Source organism: Symphalangus syndactylus, chromosome 12 (genome assembly GCF_028878055.3).
Source record: "Symphalangus syndactylus isolate Jambi chromosome 12, NHGRI_mSymSyn1-v2.1_pri, whole genome shotgun sequence".
In the NCBI taxonomy this organism is placed as follows: Eukaryota; Metazoa; Chordata; class Mammalia; order Primates; family Hylobatidae; genus Symphalangus; species Symphalangus syndactylus.
This window is the reverse complement of record NC_072441.2, coordinates 35,426,555-35,440,717: the sequence shown is the minus strand read 5'-3', so window position 1 is coordinate 35,440,717 and position 14,163 is coordinate 35,426,555. Positions and strand designations below refer to the sequence as shown.

Genomic DNA, 14,163 nt, shown 5'->3' with positions numbered 1-14,163 from the left:
CAGCATATCCCAAAATGAGTTACTTATTAAACAGATGTTCTTTTTTTTTTTTTTGAGTGCAACTGACCTTTAAATGATTATTTCTCAGCACTTGCAACAAAGAATCTCACCTCTCACCTTTATACTTTTGATGCTACAGTGAGTGAATCCATAACCTTTTCACAACATGTAAGGAATCTGCCACACAACATGGAATTACAATCACTAACGAGCACTTTTTCTTTTAAGGAGGAGTCTTATTACTTATTATTAAATTATCGGAATACACAGAAGCCATGCAAAACTACAAAAATAGTTATTTTGATCAATCTGCAACCATTTTAGAAAATATTAACTCCAAAAACACCAAAGAATAATTTACTGCTAATGACAAGTTTCTACTGAAGTTTTCTCCCCTTAACTTATTTTTAACTAAAAGAAAATTTTTTTTTGAGACAGAATCTCACTCTGTCTCCTAGCCTGGAGTGTAGTGGCGTGGTCTCGGCTCACTGCAAGCTCCACCTCCTGGGTTCAAATGATTCTCCTGTCTTAGCCTCCCCAGTAGCTGGGATTACAGGTGTGCACCACCACGCCTGGCTAATTTTGTATTTTTAGTAGAGACAGGGTTTCACCATGTTGGCCAGGCTGGTCTCAAACCCCTGACCTCAGGTGATCTGCCCACCTCGGCCTCCCAAAGTGCTAGGGTTATAGGTGTGAGCCACCATGCCTGTCCTGTTTCCCCTTAACTTCTGAGGCAGGTGTGTGTGTGTGTGTGTGTGTGTGTGTGTGGTGGGAGGTTAAATACCGTATTTGATTGGAAAAGCTTTGTCTTGAAAGTTCAGGCACTTACGCAATATTTGTAGGCAATTTGGTTTAAACCTACACGCAACTAGCACAGTACCCCTTTCCACTAACCAAAAGGAAACGCTTTGAAACTCCAGAAGTATTGAAATATATATCATGTAATGTCAAAGATTTTAAGATTGTGCTTTCCTCAGAAACACACACATTTGTAAAGATGAAATGAGGATAATCAATGGTTATCCTTAATTAAGTGGAGATGGTAATTATAAACGTTATTCTTTAGGAATCAAATCAAATCTAACACATATTTAGAAGAGCTAATGCTTTCTGGGATCTTTTTACATTCGTAAAGATATCCACATTACTTTAAGTCCCAATGACCTTTTCTTGAGTAGATAACCTAGTTTACTCTTCAGTGGAGCTGCTGAATCTGATAAAGATTTCATTAGCTTAAATATTTTCGTGCTTAAAGAAACTGATATTCCAATCTTGAAAAATTCCAAGGAAAAGTTTTTGGTTTGAAGGACCAAAACACTGTAACAGGCTAGTAGTTTTTACTTTACATATATTTTACTATAACATTAATGTACAAACACCCGCTTATGTTCAAGAATAAACTGTTTTTCTTGCAAAGCTGCCCTTATTTGTAAAATACTGTTTTAGAAAGGTATTGGAGTGACTCATAAAATATTTAAATATCAACCCTCTACAGAATAAAAAGGCATTTTTCACTTGTGTGTTCTCTCTTTTTCCCACATCTTTTACAAAAGGAGCATATTGGAATGAATTACAGAAAAATCTGAGAAAATTTTTCTTAAATAATGAAAAACAATTGTTTGGAAGGAATGTTCACTCACGGTTTTCTTTTCGGCTCTGATTTGGTAATGTTTTGTAAAGCATAAGGACAGCCACAAGCCTTCATTGGAGAAATCAAAATTAATGTCCTTTGGAAACATTGGGCTCTAAAAGAAAAGGAAAATAATAACAGATATATGACATACTTGGCTCCCTTTAGTTTGATTTCGAAAAAGGCAAATCAGGTATTATACTGGCATGTAGTCACAGAGAAAAATGCACAGACTTAAGAGTAAACCGACTCATTGTCAAGACTTCCAGAGTCTTATTCATTCATTGTGGTGGCTGCTGACAAACAACAGAAGGAAATCAACAATGCTGGATAACATAATCATCAAGGGCTTCTATGTCTGTAAGCCATTTAAATTCTTGACATTGAATATTTATAGTGAGTGATACTCCTTTAACATAGACCATATTTCAGTCAGCTCTCAGCACTCCTGACCTTCTTTCATACTCACATTCCCCTTGGCTTCATCAAGGCCCCCTGTAGCATCACGCCTGTTCAAAAACTGGGCACCTAGCGTCACTGGCAGTTTCTCAAGTGCCCACTCATTTTTCAACACCCCTGTTTTCTCTTAACACCAGTTCAGCGTCAATATACTATCTGCCCTTTCACAGGCAGCCCCTGAGACACAGTTGTGTTTATTTTGTACTTATCAATACAATGTAAATCAGCATGGGCTTACCTCCTTGGGGTTAGTGAACCTACCTTGTCTGTGAGCACAGACAGCACTTTGGTCACAGATGTGACTGGTTAACTGTACAAGCAAGGAGGATAAATCCACATCACAATACTTCATTCACCAAGGAAATCTGCAGTGGATTACAGCTTCTCTATGGTTAAGTCTGGTCTTAATTTACTGCTTTTATTCAGTTTTCAACCACAAACGAGCCCCTTATGAGGCATTCACTATGTAGAATTGACAACTCTTTTTATCTACTTGAAAAATATTTTTGGATAATAATTTATGGTTACAAAATATTTTAAGCAGTTTGAATAGTTATATTCTTTCCATGCTTAACGATGCAGTATCCCCTGTAAAAATGGAATGCCAGGCAATCTGGTAATTTTACGTACAGTATTTATAACAACAGAGCAATTTGGCCATATAGAAACACAAACGTAAAAAAAAAGCTGTGCATATTTCATAGGAAGTCTTTTAAAGACTTTTTTTTAAAAGCTCTTAAATTGCATCTCAGGAGAAAATCAGAGTTCAGAACAGTGTCTAAAGGCCCTATATATCAGTAAAAAAATAATTTTGGCAAGCACTGTATTTTATTTATGGGTTATTATGCTTAAAATAGCATATTTGGAACACCCTTCAGAAGGAAAAAAAGTTGCAGATGCCTCTGAAGACACAAGGGAGAATTCATATGCTGTTTATATTTTATACATGAAACCAAAATGTGTCGGTAGGTTTGCACTTTTTCACCATCAAATATATTCTCTTAGTTTATATTCTGAATTAATGCTGTCTTTAAAAAATCCATTTGAAGATGCTCATTATTATTGGGCATGGAGTAGTTTTCAGGGTCTGATTGCCAGTAACTGGAACTACTCTAGAAATCCCCGATAGGCTGAAAACACATAATATACCTGTAATAAGTAGGAAGTGCCAGGATCAGTTTGTCATTTTAGATGCACATCTCCTAGTATTGCCAAGCAGTGATCTTGAAACGGGAAACGGAACTCATGTAAATAAGATGGAATGTATTATACACCTGGAGACAATGGAAGCAGCGTGGTTGATGCTCTTTGAGATGATAGAGTTCCTTTTGCATTGCTTAACTTAAACCATGGGTACACAAAGCTTTGTAACTTTCCCCTTGGTGGAATTTGAGCACTTTCAGACTCGATGATAGTAAGAGATTCTTCCCATTGCAGAATGAACTCCCCATAGGTAAACAAAGGAAAGCATTTAACTGAGGTACTAGCTGTGTTTTCCTCATTAGTAGCTACACTGTTCTGAGCAGGGAATGAGTGTTTGGGGAAAAGCATCCTTGGCATTAACAAGAAGGAAAGGACATTGCTTTTACAAGGAGGAACACTTTATATGATTTTCTAAAACATCTCTCTTCACGTGCCATATGTAAATCATATTTTTTTTAAAAAACCAAATTACGCTTGTGCTTCGGGGGGAACTACATAAATGTGCAATAGAAAAATAACGAACTGTATCACTTTGGTTAGTTAACCAATTACTGCCTCTTTATAGACTCAGATGCTGTTTGAGTTGCATCATAAAAACAGGTGGGGTTTGTTGTTTGTTGTTTTCACTGGTTTGAAATTTTGCTCAAAAAAAATTTTTTAAACACTATCATTCTTATTATTTTAGAACTTGGAGTATTCTGCTTTTTAATCTGGTAGCTAGGTTTCATTACCTTAATAGATGTTCTAATGAAGGTGTAAAAGAAAAGGTTAAAAAGGAGACAAATTAGGCAGTGGAAGCATCAGATTCAAATGCCACTTAATAAAATTCCTAAATCATCTATATTAAAATTGTTTCATTAACAATATTACAATCACCCTCTGTTCAAACACATTAAAATATAGATAAGAACAACTTTAGTAGTGGATTATAGAAGCTAGGAATTAGGACGACAGCGATGAGCTAGATTTGTCTGTCCAAGCAAAAATAGTTTCCAATCACTAGTCATGGATCAATGAACAACAGATTCCCTAGGCATATTTGGGACATTCTCTCTGATCTTCCTATACCTGTGTACTTGGATACCAGTCTCATTTTTCCTTCCTCTTTCTGACAAGCATTACATGTGAGATAAGAGTGGGAGGATCATTTAACAATGAATTTCCCTATTGTATAACGATTACAAAGCTATCCAAGCTAACTAACTTGTTGTTTTCTAAGTCACTGTGCAATTTCAAGGTTTTAATGGTGCTTAAAATATAATACCCTGTGTCATTTATTTCTTGAAATGAAAGCTAGCGCCAGCCTTTGGAATTCATGTAAAACAAGTGGTTCAATATGGTTTGGAGAGAGAATGAAAACTTGATAAGCAATTAATCTACTTTAAATGCTTTCCTAATGGTTTGCACCTTTTCTTACTGATTTTTAAAAAATTCAGATTTATTCAGAAGAAAATAAAATTAAACATACATCCAAATTTTTGTATAGCACATTTGTTAGAGTGAAACCCACACACAGAGTGAGGCAGGGAAGATTGACTATTTAAATAATTTGAAAATAAAGGTGTGCCTGGTTAAACAGTATCAACTGGAATTTTTTGCCTAGTGCTTTGAAACTATGGGAAATATTTGAAATGGGAAACTAGGTACATGAGCATAGAGAAGGGGCTAATTTCCTAACAATAATCCTGGGAGTGACAGTTGGTTTGGGAAAGGAAATTGTCCTGTCTGACTGCTGGTTTGCAGAGGCGGAGGCTTAAGAGTTAGGACAAGCCAGAGGCATCACTGTGACTCCAAGGCACAGCTACAAAACAGAGCTGAGTCTGGTTGGTATGTCCACCTGTCAGTGCATCACCAAGGAGCCTAGCGAGACAGTAGAGAAAACTCACCAGCAACGTCATATTGTCTGAGAGACAATGCACACACAGAGAAGACCTTTGTGGGAAAACCATGTGAAACATACAGAATTAAGACGTAACATAGAAGGACTCAAGGAGAACAAGAATAGAAGGGGATGAAAGCAGAGACTGCATCTCAATGGTGAGTGCGGCCAAGAGAACTAGAGCCCAGCTTAAATTCACGCAGGATATCAAGAGTCGCATGCTACTGATGAAAACATCATGACTTTTCCAACTCAGCAGAGATAGTGCCTCTCCCCCAGTCAGCAGTGTGGTGCAGGGCACAAATGACAAGTCCAAAGAGAGGAAAATCAATGAAAGGTTGAAGAGTTACCAGAGTAGAATTAACAGGGACAGTAATAGAGTGAGAAAGCTTGCTCTTGAGTAAACGTGGAAGGAGTCTCAGGAGCTTCTGCAAGCAAGGCTCCTTCAAGAGATTGCTTACAGAAAAATGATAACCACGCTTGAGAGGACAAACATGGGATCCAACAACATGATGTCTATGTCCCAGACTAGGACTGAGACTGAGATCGTGTCTTTCTATTTCTTAGTGAGAAAGTACTGGAAGTTAAAGAAAAACTTACCATAAACTTTATAAAAAACTCATAAAACTTACGCAATAAGTACGATAATTCATATACATATACATACATATATATATGCAAATGCCTAAATTAATTGCTTGGTAAACATATTGCTTTACTGAAATTTTTTAGTTAAGAAGAGGAACACTGGTTGCCAATGTTGCAAGCTGCAGAACACTTATTCTGGTGCCATGGAGAGACACCTGAAATGTGGGTGCACCGAACTAAACATTCCACCACATTTTTGGCACCTAGCAAAGACTGGCCTTGATTGAATCTGCTGCACACCCGGTAACCCAGATAAATACTACATGCATGTCTTCTGAATGGGGGTAGCCTCTGATTTGAGTATTGCCAAGTAACCCAATTTTAGAATAGCACAAGTTTTAATTATATGTTTCATTTAACTGGCACCTGTCCTTGGAGGCTGTCATTAAAATCTAAAAAGCTATGATGTGGGAACTATTATTATTTATGATTTAGAGGGAAGCAAAAATAAATAGAGAAAGGAAAAAGAAAGCAGAAAAGCTGAGAGGTTTAGAGGAGTGGTAGAAGTGGAAGACTAAAAATTCCACTAGTGAAAAAGAACAACATTTTAATTACCTAGAAAACTGATAGAAAACAAAAATCCAGATCATTGAATTTTTGGCGTTTGAGGTATGAGTTTACTAAATACCCACCTCATCCACCACTTCATGTTGCGTGTAGGGTGCACCTGTGTCTTCCTGGGTAAACTGAAAAGCAAAAACCTCTTAAATAAAATGCTTAATCCTGAGATAGAGATTTTATAAAATAAGTTCCATCAATTTCTAAATCCCATACTATTTCATCTGTTGAAGAAGAGAATTCTGAAGAGGAAAGGGGTTGAGATATAGATGAAACAAAATGGATAATGTGTTGCTAATCAGTGATGTTAAGTAGTGGGTACATGGGGTTTTATTATGCTATTCTGTTTAGTATAAATTTGGAATTTTCCATACTAAAAAGTTAAAAGAAATTCAATTTAGAGAAGCATTCAGATACTAGTGCATATTTATTTGGGTAAATTAATTCATTTTATACTGCAAAATTTGGCCACAAACACAAGAACAGAACATCTTATATTAATTATATTATATTCCTATATTTACATTAATGATCTCACTGTAACTATACCAACTTCTCCCAAAACCAGGAAACAAAAAAAATCTGTATGTATTTTTCTAGTCTCTGAATTTACAAGCAGGCATTTTATAACAGTCCTGGGTTTCCAGACTAAATGCCAAAATATGCTTCCCGTTTAGATTAAATTCAATTTTAACTAAAAATAATTATCCCTTACTCCTAATTCTAATGGAAATGTAAGACTCTTAACTACTCAGTGATAGTAGCACTATTAGATACTGCTGCTAACAGTGATTTATATGAAATGATTAGCGGACTGTTTCTCTTGTGGGTATGTGCAAAATTTGTCCTAAACCAAAGGCAAAACAATAAGAAAAATTACTGCTTTTTAACCTTTCCATGAATTTAAATTAAAAAATGTGTACTGGAACTACACATTAATAAGACCTATTAAGCTTAGAAGAATATTTTACATTCATCTGTACTTCATCAGACAAGTTCATGACCTCAGTAGAATTACTATAGCTCCTGCAGTTTTTAAACCGGCATGGGGGAAGACACGAAATATTATTTTACAATCAGAAAAATTTACCAGAATTGACAGAAACAAGAAAACACACTTTGCCATTGAGTATGTGTTTTGAAATTAGTCCATATAAAACTAAAGGTATTGTATGGATTGACTTTCAATCCTCTAGCTACTTTAAACAGAAGCAACTAAAGAGAGGTACGTATAATGCCATAGTTTTATGTTTAATATAAGAAATTTAGGCGCTAGCCTCTCCTTTGCAGCTGGAAGTACACACAGAGGGGAGCTACGAGCTTTATTTCACAATATTTTAAGGTATCTGGTAATGACAAAAGTATATAATGTTTCTCATTAAGATTTTTGTTTTCCTCGCTAAATGGCATTTATTTTGGAAGTTTCCTAATGTTCAATTTTGTCCTGCTTTCCCTCAAATTTCCTGTTGAATGACACTGTGTGAAAGCTGTTACTATTCAGGGTATTGCTGCTAGGGAAGGTCCCACTAAAGCAGTGAAATGAGTCCAGTTGCATCTCCACCACGCAGCCTGAGAAAATTTTATCCACAGAGCTGATTCATGCTACTTCTTTGGATCTGCTACTGGCAACACAATAAGAGATGAATGAAATAAGCACTCAGCAGCTGAATGCCCTTAAAGACCACTTGGGAACTTTATTTGGTGCCAAATAAAGTGACCTGCCAGTGTCAGCTGCGGGAAGCATATTGTACTGGGCTCTGCAGTCTGTCCCAGTTGCCCATTCATTTCTGAGGAAATTTTCAGGTATTGAATTTTAATCCATGATGCCCAATTATAATTTGGGACCCTTTTACACTAGAGGCTGGGCTTCACCCCATTTGGCAATTAAGTCAGAGCTGCCTAATACATGATTTTAATTTCCGGAAAGCAGGTGCTTCCTTTGGTCAGTCACCAATCTCTGATTTTTCCTCCTTCTGCAGCTTAAACCACTTTCATTTTCATCCTCCCCCTCCCCCACCACCCACTTCTATAAGCATTCACTGTATGTTAGATAGTTTTCCTGCTTAAGCCTATAGGAATTCCCTTAGGCTTCTTTTGCAAGTACTCGCAACTCAAAAAAAAAATTCATTTTGTAGGTGTCTGTTTGATATCCACTTTGTAATAACTTACTATAATGCTTTTCCAACGAATCTGAATAAAGGCATATTTACAACTTTTTCTAACACTTGCAATTATGAAGCAGACGCCCCAGGAATAGCTACTGTCTGTATTAACTTTCTTTGTCTCCTATTTTTTACCAATTCAATTAGAGACTTCTCTAACAATTGAAAAACTATTGTTGTCTGAGTCTTTGAGACTATGTGTCTTCTCCAACCGGTATTTAATCATATAAAATAAGACTTGATAGATCACCTTGTAATAAGAGAAACTCAAACATAAGGATTCAAATATGAGGTGCCTGATTTGGAGGCAAATATTGCACAAGTCAAATCCTATCTCAAAAGTTCTCCTCCACACACATGCACTAACATGGTGTGGGCTTACCTTTCAAAACCACTTTGTACCGGATGGAGCCAGTACCAATAGAGCCAGTAGGGAGGAAACTGGGAAATCAGATGTCAGTTTGTGCCAACAGGGGACAGCTTCTTTATCCCTTCCATTGCTATGAATGAGCTGCCTACTTCACTATTTTCATTCCCACACATGAATTATAAAATACTATTGCAATATTATTGCTGGGATAGCTATTAGTAGGGTTAAATTTAAATCTCTGGTGATCACAGACAGACCTATGTCATTGAGAAGGAAGTAAGTAAAAGGGAGAGGAAGCAAAGAAACAGAGCGGGAAAGGGAAAAATAAGTTATAAAGAAACAAGGAGAGGAAAAAAGTTAGAGGAAGGGGGAAAAAAAGAAGTGCCTAACCTGGGGACATCAGTTTGCTTCATCTACTCGTCTTTTGGCTGTCCTCTGCAAGCTGAGATCACAGATTCCTCTGCTTCCTATCTGGACTCTCCTGAATGCTGTCACATAATTAGCCAAGGATTAGCAAAACCTGATAGCCTTTAATAGGATCCCAGGGAAATGCTTCTTTAAAAAAGAAAAAATCAACTAAATTCTGAATTTGAAAGATATGAAATTAGAGAGCTTTGCAAAAATACTCTGTTGCATAACAAAAGGATTTATTTAATATTTCACTTAAAGAGTTAGCCCTCCTAGATTATAACGAATATGATTTGATTAAAACGTGTGAAATTGTTGTTGGTAATGTTTCTCAAACTGTATTTGGTAGTATTTGTCAAACAATGTTCCAATAAACATTCATGCCCTACTAGATATTAAGTGACACTTTCTTTAAAAAGCATACCCTTATCAAATACATTTCAAAACACTGCAAATCATATTTGCCCTCTGAGTGAGTCACAATGCTTATTACCATATTATAAGTGCTGAAAAGTTCTACAGTGAAAAAAGAAATCTGTTTAATTTTGTTGAACCCAGCATTTTGCAAAATAATTTGGCCAGGAAACTTTTTTCTCCTTAAGCCACTTTAGTAATTTGCATTTTCTGTAATATAGTTATAAAGCAGTATATTCCAGTAATGGTGTTTATGATTTTGTTGTTTTTACTTTTGTTTTGAAAAGTGGAAAATAGCTGAAATGCACAGTAGGTATTGTCTTTGGGACCTGTAATATGAAAGTTTAATACTTCTGTTTAATGTGAAGTTAATATACTTGGATATGAGCTTTGTACCTTATGACACTGTGCATTTTTACCATGCCTGTTTACTTTTCTGTATCCCCCATCAGCTTCCAAGCACCTTAAGTGCAGGATCCATGTTTTGTTTTCCATTGTATCTTTGAGAACTTACCTAGTGCTTGGCACATTGTAGGTGCTCAAGAAATAAATGAATAAATATTTGTTTGGATGAGTGAATGAACACTGTGGTAGATATAATAAGGGGTTTTAAGCTATAGATATAACCACATTAAAATGTGGGTTAAAAAATATAATGCTTGGCCTCAAAGTAAAAATAACTGCAGTAAAAGTGAGAATGACTAAATGGAACTTATCTTTAATAGCTTTGTCAGAGGCCAATAAATTCCTCACTAATTACTCTATTGTCTAATGCTTCATTGCTCCTGTTAGCCAGTCTATTTGAAGTCAATGTTCATTCTATTCTATAATTTTCCAATTTGTTTTTAAGTCTTTATATCTTCAATTATCTTCCAATAACTACTTCTTACCTGCTATTTACTTTTTGTTGGATGACTTCTTAAAAGCAAAACTGACAGTGAACTTCAAGATGCCCCGAAAAGCTTATTGATGAGACAAGAAAAGGCAGCAAAGGCTGGGTGGTGTGGAGCATGTGGAAATTCATTCAACAAATATGTATCGAGTGCCTATTCTGTGTTGGACACAATAGATAAGGTCTAGAGAATTCAAGGTCAGCTAAAAATATAAAGTATTTGTAATACAGACAGAATTAAGAATTATCAAAATTTTATCCACCCTTAATTCTGTTTATTTTCTAGAATGACTTGATATTTTTAGAGTGATGATTTGATGTGTAAAATTTTTGTCTTGTCTATTATACTCTGTTTTTACAGAGGCTCATCTTTTCTATCTCGATGGTGCTGTCAGCTTTCCTAAAATTGTACAATATATTATGGGCCAGGACAAACAACATCATTCTGTCACATAAAATTTAAAGTCGTTTTAGTTACCTGAAATCAAGATAGTTGTTCAAAAGTCCACCCAACTACTGAATCTGGCCTACCAAATATATGTATATATATATATGCACACACACACACACACACACACACATATATATACATATATTTTTTTTTCCTTTCTTTTTTTTGCCGGAGTCTCACTCTGTCACCCAGGCTACATGCAGTGGCATGATCTTGGCTCATTGCAACCTCTGCCTATCTGATGCAAGCAATTCTCATGCCTCAGTCTCCTGATTAGCTGGGATTACAGGTGCCTGCCACCACACCCAGCTAATTTTTGTGTTTATAGTAGAGACAGGGTTTTACCACGTTGGGCAGGCTGGTCTCCAACTCCTGACCTCAGGTGAACTGCCCGCCTCGGCCTCCCAAAGTGCTGGGATTAGAGACGTGGGCCGCCGCACCCAGCCTGGCCTACCATGTATTTTTTTAAATAAAGTTTTATTGGAATACAGTCATGCCTATTCACTTAATATTGTTTATGACTGCTTTGATATTCCAACAGCAGAGTTAGGTAGTTGCAACAGGGATTCTCTGGTATGCAGCTGAAATATTTACTATCTGGACCTTTACAGACGTAATGTGTGAATGTCTTGCCTACACAGTGCTTGCTAATCTGTACTAGAGCAAAATGGTAATTTGAGTGAGAGCAAAATGATTGATAACTGAAAAAAATTAAAGATCTCTCTTTGGATATGATTTTGTTTCTATATTTGAATATGAGGTAAGTATTATTCTAGGAATTTTATCTAATAAAAGTAATATCCAGGCCAGGCACAGTGGCTCACGTATGTAATCTCAGTACTTTGGGAGGCCGAAGCGGGAAGATCACCTGAGGTCAGCAGTTCGAGACCAACCTGGCCAACATAGTGAAACCCTGTCTCTACTAAAAATACACAAATTAGCCTGGTGTGGTGGCACACGCCTGTAGCCCCAGCTACTTGGGAGGCTGAGGCACAAGAATTGCTTGAATCTGGGAGGCAGCGGTTGCAGTGAGCAGAGATCGTGCCACTGCACCACTCCAGCCTGGGCGACAGAGTGAGACTCCATGTCAAAAACAAACAAACAAACAAACAAATAAACGTAATATCCTCCATGATAAAAATATGAATGAGTAGCAATTACAGTTGGATATAGCTTTTCAGTGCAGTTTCTTCATTCAGTAAGTACAGACCAAAAAACCAAGACTGTCTAACTTTTCTAATAATATATTTTGTGCTGGGAACATAGCCAGGTTCCAAGATGGTCCAAGTGATCCCTGTTCCTTGACACTCACTTCCTTGTGTGGTGTCACCCTACAGAGAATAGGGCTGATTTGTGTAACCAATAGGATATTGCAGAAATTTTGGAGTGACTTCTGAGGGAGTATGATGTTGTGACTTCTGTTTTGCTTTGAAAGAATCGGTTACGATGCGTTGAGAGGACACTCAAGCAGCTCTTTGGAAGGGTCCATGGAGCAAGAAACTGAGCTTTCTGCCAACAGCCAGGGAGAAACCTAGGCACCCTGCCAATACCCATGTGAGTGAGGCATCTTAGAAGCATACCTTCAAGCCCCAGTCAAACCTTTGGATGGCTGACATTTCTACTGACATTGTTTTTGGTTTAATTTTTTAATTTTAAAATAAATTTGTTTTTAGAGACAAGGTCTGGCTCTGTCATGAGGGCTGAAGTGCAGTGGCACAATCATAGTTCACTGCAGCTTTGAACTGACAGACTTAAGCAATCCTCTCACCTCTGCCTCCCCAGTAGTTGGGACTACAGATGTGCACCACCATGCCTGGCTAAGTTTGTTTTCTTTTTTGTAGAGACTGAGTCTCATTAGGTTGACTAGGCTGGTCTCAAACTCCTGGCCTCAAGTGGCCCTCTTGCTTCAGTCTCCCAAAGTGCTAAGATTACAGGAGTGAGCCACTGCACCTGGCCTACATGCTGACATCTTGACGACAATCTCCTAAGAGACCTTGAGCCAGAACCAACCAACTAAGCCACTCCTTAATTCCTGACTCAGAATCTATGGTAACAAAAGTTTACTGTTTTAAGCCATTACTTTTTAGAATAATTTGTTATGCTGCAATAGATAACTAGTATGGGTGTGGGTGTGTTTGAACCCTGGATCTACCACTTGCTAGATGTGTGACCTTGGGTATATTAATTTATCATGTAATGTAATGGTCTCATGCAAAAAAGGGGAAAAATTGTCTCTGTCTCACAGTGTTTTTGTGAGGAATTCAGTGAGATAATGGATGAAGAGACTTTCTACCATCTAGTAATTGCTAAATAAAGAAAAAATTATTCCCTTTTAATTATTATTAGAACTGAATCCCAGTACCCACCTAATAATTCTTTCAAACCTTTTATTTGAATGTGGGCAGGGGGTAAGGTAGGGAACTAAGTGGCTATACAGAGGAAATTTAAAGAATTTTTATTCTACATTTTAAAGTTTATAAAATTTGGAAGACCTAAAGTGGATGTGATAGATCAGCAAAGCAAGTAATTGAGAAGCTATTGTCAGTCTACCTAAAAATAAGATCTGTATTATTGCTACATAACACTATGTATTAACAGTAGAGGATGGAGAACAGGCTGCTATCCAAGAACATAGGTAAAAATGTTCTTGGGTAATCCTAGCCACAAATTTTAAAAAATGAATTGAATAATTCAGTTTTTGGTCTAATTTGCTAACGCCTAAACCATACATATCATTTTTTTGGTAAAAATAAAAGATAAATAGCAAAATAATATGATTCTTTGCAGATTGTTTGAGTTATCTAATCCTTCTTTAATCCAAGGGATTATTGAACAAAACCAACGTTCATTCAAAAACGCTTACAAAATCTGTTGTGGATTACCAATATCATCAGCTAAACCTGTTCCAAATTTATTGCTTTCATTCAGGTTAAATAATAAAAGGGTACATTTTTCCTGCCACATGTATATACACGAATTTAGCTTTCATCATTCTCTACAAGTTTAATCCAGTGATTTATGTTTTTTAACGCATATTCAGAGAATCTGTTGAAGAAACTCATCCAGGCAGACAGAAGAGCTAGATGGGA

General features: G+C 36.7%; 1 protein-coding gene across 2 annotated transcripts in view; it reads right to left on the bottom strand.

Moving 5' to 3' along the window:
* Positions 1–14,163, bottom strand: part of ADGRL2 (adhesion G protein-coupled receptor L2) — a 691,023-nt gene that overhangs the window by 412,618 nt on the left and 264,242 nt on the right. For both annotated transcript variants that reach the window (XM_063624182.1, XM_063624180.1), the window contains one exon: positions 1,641–1,745. The gene's annotated coding sequence lies outside the window, so the exon portion shown is untranslated. The remainder of the gene's footprint in view (positions 1–1,640; positions 1,746–14,163) is intronic.